The sequence below is a fragment of the Scyliorhinus torazame genome, chromosome 5 (assembly GCF_047496885.1).
Source record: "Scyliorhinus torazame isolate Kashiwa2021f chromosome 5, sScyTor2.1, whole genome shotgun sequence".
In the NCBI taxonomy this organism is placed as follows: domain Eukaryota; kingdom Metazoa; phylum Chordata; class Chondrichthyes; order Carcharhiniformes; family Scyliorhinidae; genus Scyliorhinus; species Scyliorhinus torazame.
Genome location: NC_092711.1, coordinates 73866824 through 73887272, shown reverse-complemented (window position 1 = coordinate 73887272; position 20449 = coordinate 73866824). Strand labels below are relative to the sequence as shown.

Here is a 20449-nt window from a genome sequence, read left to right as displayed (position 1 = left end):
TAGTAAATTTAAAATGTTTATTAAAAGAAAAAGGTTTACTGAACGACTTGAAGACATTGACGTTTACAACTTCATGCAGGTGATCAGTCTGTGGAAGCGTAACCCTCCCTGGCTCCTTCTTTGACAGTAATTTCCTTGGAACTCGGCCTCGAGAGTCTTCAGTGCTTGGCCAGCAAGGAAGTCCTTTGGGACGTCGACCTTTATCCCCAAAGTGGCCAAACAGGGGCTGGTTTAGCACACTGGGCTAAATCGCTGGCTTTTAAAGCAGACCAAGCAGGCCAGCAGCACGGTTCAATTCTCATACCAGCCTCCCCGAACAGATGCCGGAATGTGGCGACTAGGGGCTTTTCACAGTAACTTCATTGAAGCCTACTTGTGACAATAAGTGATTTTCATTTTCATTTCATTACCTCATGTCAGAGTTGGGCCTGTGGTAACGTGACCATTGGTCAATTGGGCACCAGTATAATTTAATTTGATCTCCAATTACTGATACCACCTTCTCTCATTAACTTTGACAGGAATACAATCAAACTGTTTCATACTATCCCTTTACCTGATTCTGCACAATTCTTTATTCATACAGTTTTGAATTTTGAGGCTAATCAGGGCTGGAAGGTCTCGCTTGCCGGTACATTTATCCTCATTGCCCACACACAGCAATTAAGCTTTTACAATTTTACAGCAAATAAAACTCAATCCTTGACTATAACTACTGATTCATTCATTGCTACTATTTTGACCACTTTATGAGTTCCATCCTTAATAATAATAATCACTTGTCACAAATAGTCTTCAAATGAAGTTACTGTGAAAAGCCCCTAGTCGCCACATTCCGGCGCCTGTTCGGGGAGGCTGGAACGGGAATTGAACCTGCGCTGCTGGTCTTGTTCTGTATTACAAGCCAGCCGTCTTAGCCCACTGTGCTAAACCAGCCCCTTTGATCTAATGGAATATTTCCATTTCCAAGGGATTGATCATCGATTTCAGGAAGCGTAGCACGACACACACTCCCGTCTGCATCAATGGCTCAGAAGTGGAGATGGTCGATAGCTTTAAGTTCCTGGGGGTCACCGTGATCAACAGTCTGTCCTGATCCACTCACGTTGATGCAACAGTCAAGAAAGCCCAACAACGTCTCTACTTCCTACGGGAGCTAAAGAAAATTGGCATGTCTGCATCGACTCTCACAAACTTCTACAGATGTGCGATAGAGAGCATCCTATCCAGCTGCATCACAGCTTGGTATGGCAACAGCTCGGTCCAAGATCGCAAGAAACTGCAGAGTGTGGTGAACTCAGCCCAACGAATCACACAAGCTTACCACCACCACATTGATTCTGTATACACCTCCCGCTGCCTCAGGAAGGCAGACAGCATTATCAGAGACCCCTCCCACCCAGGCATTGCCTTCTTCCAGACCCTTCCATCAGGCAGAAGGTACAGACGTCTGAAGACTCGCACATCCAGACTTAGGAACAGCGTCTTCCCCACAGCTATTAGACTCCTCAACTCGGACTGATCTGTTCCCTTCAAAAACGCTGTTCACGACGTCCTATGCTGCTCTTGCTCATGTATTTGCTTTGTTTGGCCCCTTGTTCCGCACTGTAACCAATCACTGTTTGATTGGTTGTACCAATTGTCAATGTTCTCTGTCGATTATTCTTTGAGCCTACTATGTACGTACTGTGTACGTTCCCTCGGCCGCAGAAAAATACTTTTCACTGTACTTCCGTACATGCGACAATAAATCAAATCAATCAAACATTTAACTTTTCTTGTTCGCCACGTTTGAATCACTTTTCCTGTTGGAATTTTGTTCCTTAATAAAATCTAGATTTGGTGTATTTTTGTGAAATAAAAATCACAAAATACCCAGAGGACTACAGGCTGCTTTCCCCTTTGAGAGAGAAAGCAAGAGAGAGAGCGAGCTGACTGGCGGTGATTTAACCTGAGGGTCACCACACCTCCGGCGAGGGGTAATGTTGATAAGGCCGGGCCTTCATGGCTAACCTCAACCGGTGTGGGAGTCGAACTGTGCTGTTAGCCTCGCTCTGTATCACGAACCAGCCGTCTAGCCAACTGAGCTATCCGACCCCCTGGTAAATATGTAACAATTCCTCAAATATTAGCTATTCCCTGTCTCCCATCTGATTCCCAGTCCACCTCAGATAACTTGTCCCTCAAACCCTGATAGTTTTCTTGTGTAAGGAACACCCAGAAAAGTGAGTAACTCCCGGATATTTTGTTTTTAAAATTTAGAATACCCAATTCTTTTTTTCCAATTAAGAAGCAATTTACCGTGACCAATTCACCGACCCTGGGTTTTGGGAGCGAGACCCACTCAGACACGGCGAGAATGAACAAACTCCACACGGACAGTGATCCGGATCGCTGGGTATATCCAGATCAATTAAACAAAAAAAAAAAAGTAACACCAGGACCCATTTCCATGGCAACGTGGCACGTTTTGGGTGGGGGTGGGGGGGTTCCAAGGAGAAATGGGAAATAAATATCTTCAAACTTCCAAACACCCTTTCACTCTGTGATCCTTGTGTAATTTGAAGCCAGGGATAAGCAACAAGGCTCAAAGAGCATCTGCCCACTGGAGGCAAAGTGGTGAGACCGGCCAGTCCAGCAGAAAGAAACCCTCCGACCATCCCCACTGACCACCTGTCAGAATGAACAAAACGCAGTCCTGGATGTAGAGCAGAAACACTAACAGCAGAATCCAACCTCTGGAATCGATTGTGAAATTGTTGGTGTCACAGCAGATGCGATGAAACATGCAATCCCGTCTCACAGTGAGAGGTGGACGGCGTCTCCCCAGTGTGAACTCGCTGGTGTCTCTGCAGGTTGGGTAACTGAGTAAATCCTTTCCCACACCGAGGGCAGGTGAATGGCCTCTCCCCAGTGTGAACGCGCTGGTGTCTCTGCAGGTTGGATAAATGAGGAAATCCCTTCCCACACTGAGAACAGGTGAATGGCCTCTCCCCAGTGTGAACTCGCTGGTGTCTCCGCAGGGTGGATAACTGAGTGAATCGCTTCCCACACTGGGAGCAGGTGAATGGCTTCTCGCTAGTGTGAATTCGCTGATGTGACTGCAGGGTGGATGAATCAATGAATCCTTTCCCACACTGACAACAGGTGAATGGCCTCTCCCCAGTGTGAACTCACTGGTGTCTCTTCAGGTTGGATAAATTACTGAATCCCACCCCACACTGAGAGCAGGTGAATGGCCTCTCCCCAGTGTGAATTAGCTGGTATCTCTGCAGGGTGGATAACCGAGTAAATCCGTTTTCACATTGAGAGCAGGTGAATGGCCTCTCCCCAGTGTGAATTAGCTGGTGTCTCTGCAGGGTGGATAACTGAGTAAATCCCTTCCCACACTGAAAGCAGGTGAACGGCCTCACCCCAGTGTGAATGCGTCGATGAATCTCCAGCTTCGATGGGACTCTGAATCCCTTCCCACAGTCCCCACATTTCCACCGTTTCTCCATGTTTTGGGTCTCCTCCTGTCTCTCCAGGTTCGACAATCAGTTCAGAATACGGGTAGGGTCTCTCCTCGCTGTGAATGGTGTGATGTTCTTTCAGGCTGTGTAACTGGTTAAAGCTCTTTCCACAGTCAGTTCACTGGAAAACTCTCACTCGGGTGTGTGTTGTGTGGATCTCGGTGTTTTTTCAGTCACACTGATGTTTTAAATCTTTAGCTGACAGTTCGGGAAAACATTTCTTCTTCTAGATTCAAAGGCGGGAGATATTGAGGTTCCAGGCAAGGGAGTGACTATCAGACCGAGGCTTGACTATTGAGATTTCTGTCTGTAATTCCTTCTCATCTAATATCCTGTAAAAACAATTTACAAAATTCATCACTGTCAGTATAGGATAGAAACTCAGAACAGACAATTCTAGTTTCTATGTCACATTTTTTCCTCTTTTATTCCCTGAAAGCTGTTAATCTCCATCCCACACAATCTCCCTCCATTCTCACTCTGCTGTATCTAATATTCACCCTCTCTATTCTCCTGAAGGTGCTGATTCAAGCTGATTGACAAATCCAAGCTCACAGCTTCCTGACCAGGAGATCACAACAAATATGAGCTGCAGTTGGCCATTCGGCCCATCGAGCCTGCTGAACTATTCAATGGGATCATTGGCTGATCTACCACAGCACCGTTTTCCCACACTATCCATCATATCCCTCGACATCTTCAATACCTACAGGAGGGACAGAGAGAACCAAGTGGAGTGGCGTAGCAACAACAATCTCTCCCTAAATGTCCGCAAAACTAAGGAGCTGATCATTGACTTCAGGAAGCGAAGTATCGTACACATCCCTGTCTGCATCAATGGTGCGACGTGGAGATGGTTGACAGCTTCAAATTCCTAGGTGTGCACATCACCAACAATCTGTCCTGGTCCATCCACGTCGACCATACGACCAAGAAAGCACAACAGTGTCTATACTTTCTCAGGAAACTAAGGAAATTCAGCATGTCCACATTAACTCTTACCAACTTTTACAGATGCACCATAGAAAGCATCCTATCTGGCTGCATCACAGCCTGGTATGGCAACTGCTTGGTCCAAGATCGTAAGAACCTACAGAGAACTGCGAACACAGCCCAGACCATCACACGAACCTGCCTCCCATCCATTGACTCTGTTTACACCTCCCTCTGCCTTGGGAAAGTGGGCAGCATAATCAAAGACTCCTCCCATCCGGGTTATTCTCTCTTCCAGCTTCTCCCATCAGAGAAAAGTCTGAGAACACGCACTAACAGGTTCAACAACAGTTTCTTCCCCGTTGTTACCAGACTCCTGAATGATCCTCTTATGGACTGAACTGATCTCTTCACACATCTTCTCTACTGAGTAGTAATGCACTCTGTATGCTCACCCCATGCCTGTGCATTTATGTAGGTCCTATGTTTTTTTTTCACGGATGGAACGATCTTTATGGACTGTACGCAGAACAATGCTTTTCACTGTACCCCGGTACATGTGACAATAAATAAAATAAATCAATCAATAATCTCTCATCGTAACCTAACCCCCGTAAGTCCAGGTATCGTGGCGTATCGTTTTAGTAAACGTATATTGCACTCCCTCCAAGGCCACAATATCCTCCAGAAGGTGTGGTGCCCAGAATGGCTCACAGTTCTCCAAGTGGGGTCTTACCAGGGTTTTGTATAACTGCAGCATAACCTCTGTGACTTTATACTCCAATCCTCTGGATATAAATGCTAGCATTCCTTTTTGATTATTTTCTGCACTTGTTCGGGGCATTTTAAGGATCAGTGCACCTTCGACATCCACTGTACTCAATATCTTTCCATTTAGAAAGTCCTCTGTTTTATTATTTTTTGGTTCAAAACGGATAACCTCACACTTGATTATATTGAACTCCACCTGCCACAAATTTGCCCATTCACCTGGTCTGTCAATATCTCCGTGCAATTTTATGCCATCGTCTGGGCTGTCAACAATGCCACTTAACATTGTATCAACAGCAACAGTGAAGAGGCCTTTCGCCCATCAAGTCTGCCCGAGTCAGAATCCAGGAGGGAGATAGAGAACCTAGTGGAGTGGTGCAGCGACAACAATCTATCCCTCAATGCCAGCAAAACTAAAGAGCTGGTCATTGACTTCAGGAAGCAAAGTACTGCACACACCCCTGTCAGCATCAACGGGGCCGAGGTGGAGATGGTTAGCAGTTTCAAATTCCTAGGGGTGCACATCTCCAAAAATCATCCTGGTCCACCCACATCGACGCTACCACCAAGAAAGCACAGCAGCGCCTATATTTCCTCAAGAAACTAAGGAAATTCGGCATGTCCACATTAACTCATACCAACTTTTACAGATCCTATCTGGCTGCATCACAGTTTGGTATGGCAACTTTTGGGTCCAAGACCATAAGAAACTTCAGAGAGTCGTGAACACAGCCCAGTCCATCACACAAAGCTGCTTCCCATCCATTGACTCCATCTACACCTCCCGCTGCCTGGGGAAAGTGGGCAGCATAATCAAAGACCCCTGCCACCCGGCTTACTCAATCTTCCAACTTCTTCCATCGGGCAGGAGATACAAAGGTCTGAGAACACGCACGAACAGACTCAAAAACAGCTTCTTCCCCACTGTCACCAGACTCCTAAATGACCCTCTTATGGACTGACCAGATTAACTACACCCCCTGTACGCTTCACCCGATGCCGGTGTTTATGTAGTTACATTGGGAGCTCTTCCGGGGCAGGTGTGACCTGTATAAGATGGACGGGTTGCATCTAAACCGGAGAGGCATAAATATCCTGGCCGCGAGGTTTGCTAGTGTCACACGGGAGGGTTTAAACTAGTATGGCAGGGGGGTGGGCACGGGACCAATAGGTCAGAAGGTGAGAGCATTGAGGGAGAACTAGGGAATAGGGACAGTGTGGCTCTGAGGCAGAGCAGACGGGGAGAAATTGCTGAACACAGCGGGTCTGGTGGCCTGAAGTGCATATGTTTTAATGCAAGGAGCATTACGGGTAAGGCAGATGAACTTAGAGCTTGGATTAGTACTTGGAACTATGATGTTGTTGCCATTACAGAGACCTGGTTGAGGGAAGGGCAGGATTGGCAGCTAAACGTTCCAGGATTTAGATGTTTCAGGCAGGATAGAGGGGGATGTAAAAGGGGAGGCGGAGTTGCGCTACTTGTTCGGGAGAATATCACAGCTATACTGCGAGAGGACACCTCAGAGGGCAGTGAGGCTATATGGGTAGAGATCAGGAATAAGAAGGGTGCAGTCACAATGTTGGGGGTATACTACAGGCCTCCCAACAGCCAGCGGGAGATAGAGGAGCAGATAGGTAGACAGATTTTGGAAAAGAGTAAAAACAGGGTTGTGGTGATGGGAGACTTCAACTTCCCCAATATTGACTGGGACTCACTTAGTGCCAGGGGCTTAGACGGGGCGGAGTTTGTAAGGAGCATCCAGGAGGGCTTCTTAAAACAATATGTAAACAGTCCAACTAGGGAAGGGGCGGTACTGGACCTGGTATTGGGGAATGAGCCCGGCCAGGTGGTAGATGTTTCAGTAGGGGAGCATTTCGGTAACAGTGACCACAATTCAGTAAGTTTTAAAGTACCGGTGGACAAGGATAAGAGTGGTCCGAGGATGAATGTGCTAAATTGGGGGAAGGCTAATTATAACAATATTAGGCGGGAACTGAAGAACATAGATTGGGGGCGGATGTTTGAGGGCAAATCAACATCTGACATGTGGGAGGCTTTCAAGTGTCAGTTGAAAGGAATACAGGACTGGCATGTTCCTGTGAGGAAGAAAGATAAATACGGCAATTTTCGGGAACCTTGGATGACGAGTGATATTGTAGGCCTCGTCAAAAAGAAAAAGGAGGCATTTGTCAGGGCTAAAAGGCTGGGAACAGACGAATCCTGTGTGGCATATAAGGAAAGTAGGAAGGAACTTAAGCAAGGAGTCAGGAGGGCTAGAAGGGGTCACGAAAAGTCATTGGCAAATAGGGTTAAGGAAAATCCCAAGGCTTTTTACACGTACATAAAAAGCAAGAGGGTAGCCAGGGAAAGGGTTGGCCCACTGAAGGATAGGCAAGGGAATCTATGTGTGGAGCCAGAGGAAATGGGCGAGGTACTAAATGAATACTTTGCATCAGTATTCACCAAAGAGAAGGAATTGGTAGATGTTGAGTCTGGAGAAGGGGGTGTAGATAGCCTGGGTCACATTGTGATCCAAAAAGACGAGGTGTTGGGTGTCTTAAAAAATATTAAGGTAGATAAGTCCCCAGGGCCTGATGGGATCTACCCCAGAATACTGAAGGAGGCTGGAGAGGAAATTGCTGAGGCCTTGACAGAAATCTTTGGATCCTCGCTGTCTTCAGGGGATGTCCCGGAGGACTGGAGAATAGCCAATGTTGTTCCTCTGTTTAAGAAGGGTAGCAAGGATAATCCCGGGAACTACAGGCCGGTGAGCCTTACTTCAGTGGTAGGGAAATTACTGGAGAGAATTCTTCGAGACAGGATCTACTCCCATTTGGAAGCAAATGGACGTATTAGTGAGAGGCAGCACGGTTTTGTGAAGGGGAGGTCGTGTCTCACTAACTTGATAGAGTTTTTCGAGGAGGTCACTAAGATGATTGATGCAGGTCGGGCAGTAGATGTTGTCTATATGGACTTCAGTAAGGCCTTTGACAAGGTCCCTCATGGTAGACTAGTACAAAAGGTGAAGTAACACGGGATCAGGGGTGAACTGGCAAGGTGGATACAGAACTGGCTAGGCCATAGAAGGCAGAGGGTAGCAATGGAGGGATGCTTTTCTAATTGGAGGGCTGTGACCAGTGGTGTTCCACAGGGATCAGTGCTGGGACCTTTGCTCTTTGTAGTATATATAAATGATTTGGAGGAAAATGTAACTGGTCTGATTAGTAAGTTTGCAGACGACACAAAGGTTGGTGGAATTGCGGATAGCGATGAGGACTGTCTGAGGATACAGCAGGATTTAGATTGTCTGGAGACTTGGGCGGAGAGATGGCAGATGGAGTTTAATCCGGACAAATGTGAGGTAATGCATTTTGGAAAGTCTAATGCAGTTAGGGAATATACAGTGAATGGTAGAACCCTCAAGAGTATTGAAAGTCAAAGAGATCTAGGAGTACAGGTCCACAGGTCATTGAAAGGGGCAACACAGGTGGAGAAGGTAGTCAAGAAGGCATACGGCATGCTTGCCTTCATTGGCCGGGGCATTGAGTATAAGAATTGGCAAGTCATGTTGCAGCTGTATAGAACCTTAGTTAGGCCACACTTGGAGTATAGTGTTCAATTCTGGTCGCCACACTACCAGAAGGATGTGGAGGCTTTAGAGAGGGTGCAGAAGAGATTTACCAGAATGTTGCCTGGTATGGAGGGCATAAGCTATGAGGAGCGATTGAATAAACTCGGTTTGTTCTCACTGGAACGAAGGAGGTTGAGGGGCGACCTGATAGAGGTATACAAAATTATGAGGGGCATAGACAGAGTGGATAGTCAGAGGCTTTTCCCCAGGGTAGAGGGGTCAATTACTAGGGGGCATAGGTTTAAGGTGAGAGGGGCAAGGTTTAGAGTAGATGTACGAGGCAAGTTTTTTACGCAGAGGGTAGTGGGTGCCTGGAACTCGCTACCGGAGGAGGTAGTGGAAGCAGGGACGATAGGGACATTTAAGGGGCATCTTGACAAATATATGAATAGGATGGGAATAGAAGGATACGGACCCAGGAAGTGTAGAAGATTGTAGTTTAGTCGGGCAGTATGGTCGGCACGGGCTTGGAGGGCCGAAGGGCCTGTTCCTGTGCTGTACATTTCTTTGTTCTTTGTTGTACATTGTGTACCTTGTGTTGCCCTATTATATATTTTCTTTTATTTCCTTTTCTTTTCATGTACTTACTGATCTGTTGAGTTGCTCGCAAAAAAATACTTTTCACTGTACCTCGGTACACGTGACAATAAACAAATCCAATCCAATACTGACACACGAAAAACACCTGACCTACCGACCTAACTCCATTTGCCAGCAGTTGATCCATAGCCTTGAATGTTATGACGTGCCAGTCTTCATCCAGGTACTTTTTAAAGGATGTGAGGCAACCCGCCTCTACCACCCTCCCAGGCAGTGCATTCCAGATTGTCACCACCCTCTGGGTGAAAAGGTTTTTCCTCAAAACCCCCCTAAACCCCCTGCCCCTCACCATGAACTTGTGTCCACTTGTGACTGACCCTTCAACTGAGGGGAACAGCTGCTCCCTACCCACCCTGTCCATGGCCCTCATAATCTTGTGCACCTCGATCAGGTCGCCTTTCAGTCTTCTCTGCTCCAATGAAAATAACCCACGCCTATCCAACCTCGCTTCATAACTTAAATGTTCCATCCCAGGCAACATCCTGGTGAATCGCCTCTTCACCCCCTCCAGTGCAATCACATCCTTCCTGTAATGTGGCGACCAGAACTGCACACAGTACACTAGCTAATAATAATAATGATAATCTTTATTAGTGTAGCAAGTAGGCTTACATTAACCCTGCAATGAAGTTCCTGTGAAAATCTCCTCGTCACCACAGTCCGGCGCCTGTTCGGGGACACAGAGAGAGAATTCAGAATGTCCAATTCACCTAACAAGAAGCCGTTCCCCATTTAGAAAATAGTCGCCTCGATTATTTCTTCCAAAGTGCATAACCTCACACTTTTCCATATTCTAATACATCTGCCACATCTTTGCTCACTCTCCTAACCTGTCCAAGTCCTTCTGCAGCCTTCCCGTTTCTTCAACACTACCTGTCCCTCTACACATCTTTCTATCATCTGCAAGCTTAGCATCAGTGCCCTCTGTTCCTTCTTCCAGATCGTTAATGTATTGAATAGTTGTGGTCTCAACACTGACCCCTGTGGAACACCAATAGTCCCCGGTTGCCATCCTGAAATAGACCCCTTTATCTCCGCCTGTCAACTAATCCTCTAACCATTCCAGTACCTTGTCCCGAACACCATGGGCTCTTATCTTATTTAGCAGCCTGTTGTACGGCACCTTGTCAAAGGCCTTCTGGATCATATCCACTGGCTCTCCTTTGCCTAACTTCCTTTTTACCTCCTCAAAGAATTCTAACAGATTTGTCAGTCATGACTCCCCTTGATGAAGCCGTGCTGACTCAGTCCTATTTCACAATGCACTTCCAAGAACTCCGTAATAATGGACTCTAAAATCTTGTCAACAACCAAAGTCAGACTAACCGGCTGATAATTTCCCATCGTCTACCTCTTTCCTTTCTTAAACTGGGGTGTGACATTAGTCACTTCCCTGTCCCCTGGGAGCCCCTTGACTCCAGTGAATCCTGAAAGATCACCACCAATGGCTCCACAACCTCCGCAGTTATCTCCTTTGGTACACTGGAGTGTAGTCCATCCGGTCTGGGTGATTTATCCAACTTCAGACCTTTCAGCTTCCCCAGCACCTTCTACTTAGTGATGGCCACTACACTCACCTCTGCCCCAGACTTTCTTTGCCCCACTCCCAGTTTTCCCCTTCCCTCTCCTCTGTGGGGCCGCCCTCCTTGCCCCTGGATTTGGAGCATCTTGTGAAGGCACTGCTGGAAGTACTGCTCCAGTGCTTTTGAGGTGCCTGCTCTAGGCTTTCCAAGTTTCTGAAGCCGTTTGAGGGTAGAAAGAGTGAGGGATAGCCAACAGCTCATGGAAAGCAATGACATGCACGGTTTCATCAGCGCTGCCAATACAATTGATGACCTAAGCAGTCAATGGCCCCACCCCACTGAGAGCAAAGTGTGGAGGGGAACTCATCAAGGACAGAGTGTCAGTCAGTGCTCACTGGAGGGAACATTCTGAAGAACCCCTCGACCGAGACTCTGTCTTTGGCTTTAACGTCCTCAAGTCCATTCCTCAGTATCCTGTCCGGCCCAGTCCCCGTGGTACCCAGATCTGGAGCGGAGTGAAAAAGCCATTCAACAGCTGAAAAACACCACGGCCTCTGGAGCAGAATGAATTCCTGCTGAAATTCTGAAGCATGGCGATGTTACACCCCTGGCATAGCTACACAATCTCATATTCTTCACCTGGGAAGAAGGATGCATGCCGGGGATCTCAGTGACACTGTGACTATATTCAAGAGAGACAAGTCTGATTGTGGTAACTGCACAGGCGACTCCCTGCTGTCTGCCACAGAGAAGATCATTGCCAGGATCCTCCTCAATGATCTCCTCTTCGTGGCCAAACAGCTCCTTCCAGAGTCACAGTTAGGTTATCTCCCTTCACGAGGCACCAAAGACATGATCGACACTATTTGACAAACACAAGAAAAATATACGGAACAGCAGCAATCGCAGTTCTTTGTCTTTTCTGACCTCACAAAAATGCTTTACGCCGTCAAAGTGATGTTTTTTTCAGTATGTTCTTCAAATTTGGCTGTCCTCAGAAATTGTCCACCATCCTCCGCCTGCATAATGAGGACACACAATCCATGATCCTCATCAATGGAAACACCCCAGACACTATCTCAGTGAAGACTGGGATCAGACAAGGATGTGTCACTGCACCAACCCTCTTCCCCTCCACGGTAACACAGTTGTTAGCACTGTTGCTTCACATCACCAGGGACTTGGGTTTGATTCCCACTTAGGTCACTGTGCAGAGTCTGCACGTTCTCCCCGTGTCTGCGAGGGTCTCCCACAAGTCCCGAAAGACGTGAGGTGATTTGTCAGTTGAACTGGACATTCTGAATTTTCCCCCAATTTACCCAAACAGGCGCCGGAGTGTGGCAACTAGGGGATTTTCACAGTAACTTCATTGCAGTTTTAATATAAGCCTACTTGTGACAATAATAAAGATTGTTATTATGGTGTTCATAAACTCCAGCCTTGTTATAAGAAATTAAATTCTGAATAAAAATCAAGTGAAGTCAATTTGTGTTAATCATAGTTAATCACTGCAGTGTTAATGTAAGCCTACTCATGACGCAAATAAAAATTATGATCTCACCTCCGGCAAATTACCAGCGGGTGTGGAGATAAACAGGACAGGAAACCGACACCACCTTCAAAACAAAACCAGAATCAGTTCAACCTCAGACATTAAGCTCCAGTTTGCAGATGTCTGATCTGTTTGTTAAATCCATCCATCTCCCTTGATTCTATAACCATTAATACTCTCATCTCATAAACTTCTATCAGTTTTCATAGTTTCTATTGACAGAATCTGATCAGAATTCCAGATTTCACTATATTTTCTGTGAAGTGATTTCTGACTTTGCCCCTGAACAGCCCAGTCTCAGTTAAACAAATAAATATCACTGATTTGGACATTTAAATGGTGACAATTGCTTTACTCTTAACTGGTTATGTAACCGTATTTCAAAAACATAATAATTTGAGTAAAACTCTGCAGAAGCTGGAAATGTGAAGTGAAAACAGAAAGTTGTGGAAATCCTCAGCAGGTTTGGCAGCTTCTGTGAAGAGAGAGAAAGAGAGTTAATATTTCCAATGCAATCTGATTCTTCTTCAGAACTGAGTGTTTGCAGCATTGTGATTTCATTCGGCAAACACACTGAATGTGAACTTTGTGGTTCTTACAGATATCTGGCTGTAAATCTGATTTCAGACCTTCCTCTGAACACTTTCCAACCTCAGCTCCAGCTCATTGTCCTTCACTGAAGACCCGGATAGAAATTCACCGCCACAAGATGGCGGCGGCCATCGGGTGACCCGGGTGTTGTCACCGGGCAGGAAGTCCCGCCCACTCCCTCTTCCCTAACCAAGATGGCCGCCCCAGCGCTCTGCTCCAAGAACAAAAGACCCGCTTTCCACTCCCAAGATGGCGGCGGTCGCCGGTTTCCCCGGGGCCTGCCAGTGAGGAGGAAGCCCCGTCCACTCCCTCTTCCCATACAAGATGGCCGTCCAAGCGATCCGCTCCAAGAACAAAAGACCTGACTCTCTTACCCAAGATGGCGGCCGGTAAATTCAGTGAAAATCCACACCCGGATTGCTCTCCTCCTATTGGTCAACAGCCACCGTCAATCACTCCCCAGCTGTTGTGAGCTGGAGCATGCGCAGTGCGGACATGGAGCTGGACTCAGGCGGGTGAGTGGAGGCCCCAAACCCCCAATAAGACCCATTGGTTTTATTGTCAGTCTGCAGACAGGAGCTGGAGAACTGAACCCAGGCAGAGGAGAGGGAGGGAGAAAACTGGCAGTGGAGGAAAGAGATGGTGAGATGGGTTTGGATTTCAGCCCAGGGAGGAGGGAGAGTGTGTGGGACGGGGATTTACAGCTTTGGGGAAACAAGAGAGGGAAAAATGTTTCCGAGGAACTAGAATTGTCTGTTCAGAATTTCTATCCTGGACTGACAGTGATGGCTTTTGTAAACTCCTTTTACAGGATATTCGAAGCGGAAGATTGGCCGAAAGAAAACTCAAACCAAACATCAAGATCTGACAGTCACTCAATTCTTTAGAACCTGAATATCACAGTCTTTGAATGTGGAAGGAGTAATGTTTGTCTGTTCAGTTTGTGGGAAAAGATTTCAAATATCAGTGTGATTGGAAACGCACCGAGACCCACACAGACAGTGAGTGTTCCAGTGAACTGATGTGGGAAGAGCTTTAACCAATTACATAGGCAGAAAAACCATCACATCATTCACAGTGGGGAGAAACATACACGTGTTGTGTGTCTGGATGAGAGTTCAACTTGTCATCCAACCTGGAGAGACACAAGGACACCGGCACCATTGAGAAACTGTGGAAATGTGGGGACTGTTGGAAGGGATTCAGTTACCCTTCTGAACTGGAAATGCATCGACGCAGTCACACTGGGGAGAGGCCATTCACCTGCTCCACCTGTGGGAAGGGATTCACTCAGTCATCCAGCCTGCTGACACACCAGTATGTTCACACTGATCAGACACCTTTCAAATGTTCTGACTGTGAGAAGAAATTTAAAAGCAAAAAGTATCTGTTGAGACACCAACACATTCACAGTGAGGAGAAGCCATTCATTCACCTGCTTCTTGTGTGGAAAGGGATTCACTGCTACATCTAACCTGCAGAAACACCAGCGAGTTCACACTGATAAAAGACCTTTTAAATGTCCAGACTGTGGGAAGTGCTTTAAAACGTCCGGGGAAGTGACCTGTCATCAACGTGTTCACACTGACGAGAGACCATTCAGGTGCTCTCACTGCGGGACTGGCTTCAGGCGATCATCTGAACTTACTGTACATCAGAGAATTCACACTGGGGAGAGACCATTTACCTGCTCTGTGTGTGGGAAGGGATTCATTCAGTCTTATCACCTCCTGAAACACCAACAAATTCAGTCTGATATAAAACCTTTTAAATGTTTTGACTGTGAGCAGAGCTTTCGAAGCAGCAATGGTCTAGTGATGCATCAGCGAGTTCACACTGGGGAGAGACCGTTCACCTGCTCTGTGTGTGGGAAGGGATTCACTCAGTCATACAACCTGCTGAAACACCAACAAATTCACTCTGATATATAAGACCATAAGACATAGGAGCAGAAGTAAGGCCATTCGGCCCATCGAGTCCACTCCACCATTCAATCATGGCTGATTTCAACTCCATTTACCCGCTCTCTCCATAGCCCTTAATTCCTCGAGAAACCTTTTAAAACCTTTTAAATGTTTTGCCTGTGAACAGAGCTTTAGAAGCAGCAATGAGCTGATGATTCACCAGCGAGTTCACGCTGGAGAGAGATCGTTCACCTGCCCCGAGTGCGGGAATGGATTCACTGACTTACAACTTATGCTGAGACACCAGCGACTTCATGAGTCTGTCCAGGGATTGGATTCGGCTGTTTTTGCTGCTGTCAATCAGATCCAGGACTGAATGTGTGGGTTAACCCTGAGGTGTGTAAGAAACATGCCCCAGTCACTCTCTTCCATGGTTCAGAGCTCCGAGATACAGACAGAAGGCTCCTTTACAACTGTGTTTAGAGTCAACAAGATTAATTCCCATACCAGCCTCCCCAAAGAGGCACCTGAATGTGGTGACTAGGGGCTTTTCACAGTAACTTCATTAAAGCCTACTTGTGACAATAAGTGATTTTCATTTCATTTCGTGATGAATGCTGAAAACTGAAAGATTTTAGTCCAGGAGTCAAGAGTTTACCCAAAAAGGGGATCCAAGTCATTGGTGATTTTAAAGCAATTTATGAAAAAGCGACTGTGTAGATTTGGTACACCAGCTAAATCGGCAGGAAATACATGTGACCCACAACATGTGAGAATGGTTTACTGGTCCCGGATCAGGGAGATGCTGATCTCCGAGGCTGGAAGTGACAGTCTCCTCGGAATGGTTTACTGATCCCGGATCAGACACTCGGACAGATGGAGACGATCTCCGAGGCTGGAGGTGACGGTCTCCTCGGAATAGTTTACCGATCCCAGCTCAATCACTCGGACAGATGGAGCTGATCTCTGGGGCTGGTGGTGACGGTCTCCTCGGAATGGTTTACTGATCCCGGATCAGACACTCGGACAGATGAAGCTGATCTCCGGGTCTGGAGGTGACAGTCTCCTCGGAATGGTTTACTGATCCCGGATCAGACACTGGGACAGATGGAGCTGATCTCCGGGGCTGGAGGTGACAGTCTCCTCGGAATGGTTTACTGATCCCGGATCAGACACTCGGACAGATGGAGACGATCTCCGAGGCTGGAGGTGACGGTCTCCTCGGAATAGTTTACCGATCCCAGCTCAATCACTCGGACAGATGGAGCTGATCTCTGGGGCTGGTGGTGACGGTCTCCTCGGAATGGTTTACTGGTCCCGGATCAGACACTTGGACAGATGAAGCTGATCTCCGGGGCGGAGGTGACAGTCTCCTCGGAATGGTTTACTGATCCCGGATCAGACACTGGGACAGATGGAGCTGATCTCCGAGGCTGGAGGTGACAGTCTCCTCGGAATGGTTTACTGATCCCGGATCAGACACTCGGACAGATGAAGCTGATCTCCGGGGCTGGAGGTGACGGTCTCCTCGGAATGGTTTACTGATCCCGGATCAGACACTGGGACAGATGGAGCTGATCTCCGGGGCTGGAGTCTCTTGTGTTCTCCTTCCTCTGGATCCAGTCAGAGTGTTTAGTGTTAGTCTGAATCCAGCACCGATCACTTTGACAATCTTTCCTGTCCAAAGTGATTTTCCTGTCGAACCGTTTTAACCTTTACTCAGACAGTTGGTTTATATTTGGGTCGTCAGATCCAACCTTCTCCAGTTTAGAAATCTGGTTCCAGGGTTTGTGACAGAGAGAACAGGCCTGTGCTGTGTGTGTCACCCAGCAAGCTGCTGTGGAAGCTTTGTTACTGAGAGCCAGAGAGAGCTCATTCTATTCACAGTCAATGAATTTCTGACATTTTATAAACATTATTAGATGGTGAATTTTTTTACAAAATGTGCTGTTCAATCAGAGATGATGCAAAGCTGTGATCTGTTCCTGACTGAATGTGAAGTTTCCAGCTGAGAATTTTTATTTTGAGGATTTTTATTTTGATTGTTTTATGGGATGTGGACGTCACTGGAAAGGCCGGGATTTGAACCCATCCCTAATTTCCCTTCAGCTGAGTGGCCTGCTCGGCAGTAGAGTCAATCACATTACTGTTGGTCTGGAGTCACATGTAGGCCAGACCAGGTAAGGAGGGCAGATTTACTTCAGTTCACTGAAGGACATTAGTGAACCAGATGGGTTTTTCCAACAATCGATGATAGTTGTCACGGCCGCTGAGACTAACTTTAGAATTCCTGGTTTGTTAATTGGATTTGGGATTTGAATCCGTGTCTCCAGAGCATTAGCCTGGGCCTCTGGATCACTAATCCAGTGACATTACCACGATGCCACCTTCTCCTCTATTTGGAGGAGTGACGAAGCTTGGAGAGTTGTAGGGCTGGAGGAGGTTCCAGAGACTGTCTGCCATGGAGAGAGTGGCTGCCTCTATGGAGCTTCAAGCACGGCTCTGAAATGGGTCGGTGCAGGTCATGACCTCGGCCGTGCAGGAGATGTCTGCTGCCTTGAACAGGATGACAGATACTGTCAACACGTCACTGATCTCCAGCAAAGGGCTCCCACCTTAGACCCATTGTCCCCAAACCCACAGGCAGTATCCAACACGCCGCCCCGTCTCCAGCTGAATCTGCCCGGCACAGGTACAGATGGGTCAGTCTTTCCCAGGACTCTCTGGAGCTCTGAAACCCAGAGGGTGGAGACCCTCCAATAATGTGCAGGTTAGGTGGATTGGCCATTCTAAATTGCCCTTAGTGTCCAAAAAGGTTAGGTTGGGTTATGGGGATAGGGTACAGGTGTGGGGCTTGAGTAGGGTGCTGTTTCCAAGGGCCGGTGCAGACTCGATGGGCTGAATGGCCTCCTTCTGCACTGTAAATTCTATGATTCTGTGACAAGCCTCTGGGCAGTGAGAGCAGGGATGTGAGCAGCCTGTCTCTACCTCTGCTGAAACCACACAGGGCAGCACGGTAGTATAGTGGTTAGCACAATTCCTTCACAGCTCCAGGGTCCCTGGTTCGATTCCCGGCTTGGATCACTGTCTGTGCGGAGTCTGCACGTTCTCCCCATGTGTGCGTAGGTTTTCTCCGGGAGCTCCGGTTTCCTCCCACAGTCCAAAGATGTGCAGGTTAGGTGGATTGGCCATGATAAATTGCCCTTAGTGTCCACAATTGCCCTGAGTGTTGGGTGGGGTTACTGGGTTATGGGGATAGGGTGGAGGTGTTGACCTTGGGTAGGGTGCTCTTTCCAAGAGCCGGTGCAGACTCAATGGGCCAAATGGCCTCCTGCACTGTAAATTCTATGATCCACCAAATAGAAGCAACAGGAAGGGTCTGGGCTCCAAATTGTAATTCACCAAGTGTCTGAAATGGGGATTTGACAAGATATGAAGTTTCTTTATTTAACAATGATGCACAAACTGTATTGACTGGAACCACTTCCAGCTCTTGTCCGTCCTTACATCCCGGGGCCAACTCAGCCTTTCACTGAGTTCATGCTGAATGTGAATCCAGGCTGGGGGCCATTGGGTGGATGTGCAATGGGAGGATGAGTGGGTGAAGGAATGTTCAGTGAACAGGAAGGGGGAGGGGGGTTGGTGCTGCTGGTGGGAAGTGTTTATTCTGAAGGAGTCCCACCTGAAACAGAGACCATTCATTTCTCACTTTGAAATGATCGAGTTGCTGTCTTTCCCCATTTTTGTTCAGTTTTTCAATATTTATTTATTTAAATCTCGACTGAAACATATTCTGGTTGTGACCCTGAGATCCAGAGGATTTTAAATCTGTTAAAGTCAATCCCCATCGAGTGCACAGGAGGACTCAACTGGTCCGAACTTTTTATGTTATGAATAAACCCGGATCTTACAAGATGTTTATCGGGGGGTTTTCTCTGAGACCAGGGATGGTCAAACTCTATCCCAAAGTTCAGATATGGGACTTGAGCCTGGGCTATGAGGCCCACATACATGGAGCATCATTCCCAGATGTCCTTTATCCCTGACTTTAATCACATCCCAATTGGGGGCCATGCCGTCAGCTGGCTGTACTCTAAAGCTCTGGAATTTCATCCCTAAACCTCTCTACTTTTCCACTTCATTTTCCACCTTTAAAACTCTCCTAAAAACAAACCTCTCTGACCAAGACTTTGGTCCTCTGACCCAATTCGTCCTCATGTTCCTGTAAAACTGCTTGGGACATTTAATAATGTTTAAAATCGTGATGTAAATATAAGGTGTCATCGTTCAGTCAGACCTAATCTGATCACTGAGTGAGTGAGTTATTTGTTAGATTGAGAGTGAAGGAGTGGGATTGATTCACAGCCTGAGTCACCAGTTTCAGGACAGGAGGAGAGAGAATCTGGAGAGGGGAAAAGTATCAGGAGGAGACTGGAGACTGAATCTAGAACAATGAGCAGAGAGGGAGGGGTGTGTGTGGGACTGCGATTTATAGATTTGGGAGAATATACCATAGAAACTAGAATGGTCTGTTCTGAATTTCTATCCTTCATTTACACGGAAAATCTCTATAAACTCCTTTTACTGGGAGTTAGAGGGAGAGGATTTGCAGACAGAAAATTCAACGTCACAATCCTGACAAGATCTTTCAGAATGACTTATTCCATGTATCTGATTATGAAAGGAGAATGATTGATCTCTCTGTGGGGCAAGTTTTGAAATAATTTTGACTGAGAAAGCCTGGGACACACAGACACAAGGTCCAGCAGTGCATCTCGGATTCAAACATGAGGTGTGCAAACAGGTCTGGTTTAGCGTCAGACGTTACCAGGGAGAGGAATGGACCTGGTAGCTCGGGAATGAAAACAATGACTTTGGCTTTCCCAATATTTAATTGGAGGAAATGTCTGCACATCCACCACTGGATATCAGACAAACAGGCTGAGAATTTAACAGAAGTGGAGAGAGGTGGTGGTGAGGTAGAGCTGGGAGCTGTCAGTGTAAATGTGACACTGTGTTCAGATGGTGTTATTATGGGAACATGTGGACGAGAAAGAAAAGGAGACAAGTCTGGACTGTGCGAGTGGGAAGGGAAGACATTACAAGTGATTCTCCAACTCTGATGGAGAAGAATGGAACCAGGAGAGAGCAGCCCCACCCAGCTGGGTGACAGTGGAGAGGTGACGGAGCAGGATGGTGTGGTCGACCTTGTCAAAGGCTGCAGACAGGCTGAGGACAGAGGGGAGAGTTTATCTTTGTCACAGTCACAGAGGATGGCATTTGTAACTTTGATAAGAGTTGTTTCAGCACGGTGACAGAGCAGAAACCTGATTGGAGGGATTCAAACATGGCATTCTGGGAAAAATGGACAGGGATTTGGGAGAGGAGAGGGGTGCTGGAGATGGGGCAGTAATTTGTAAGGATGGTGGAG

At 47.0% G+C, this 20449-nt stretch overlaps 1 long non-coding RNA gene across 1 annotated transcript; it reads right to left on the bottom strand.

Moving 5' to 3' along the window:
- Nucleotides 1-13239, bottom strand: LOC140418454 (uncharacterized). Its single transcript, XR_011945054.1, has 3 exons — nt 13123-13239; nt 12533-12587; nt 1-3844 (listed from the first exon to the last, which is right to left on the bottom strand). It is a non-coding gene; the product is annotated as an uncharacterized lncRNA (long non-coding RNA).
- Between the last annotated feature and the right edge of the window lie 7210 nt (nt 13240-20449).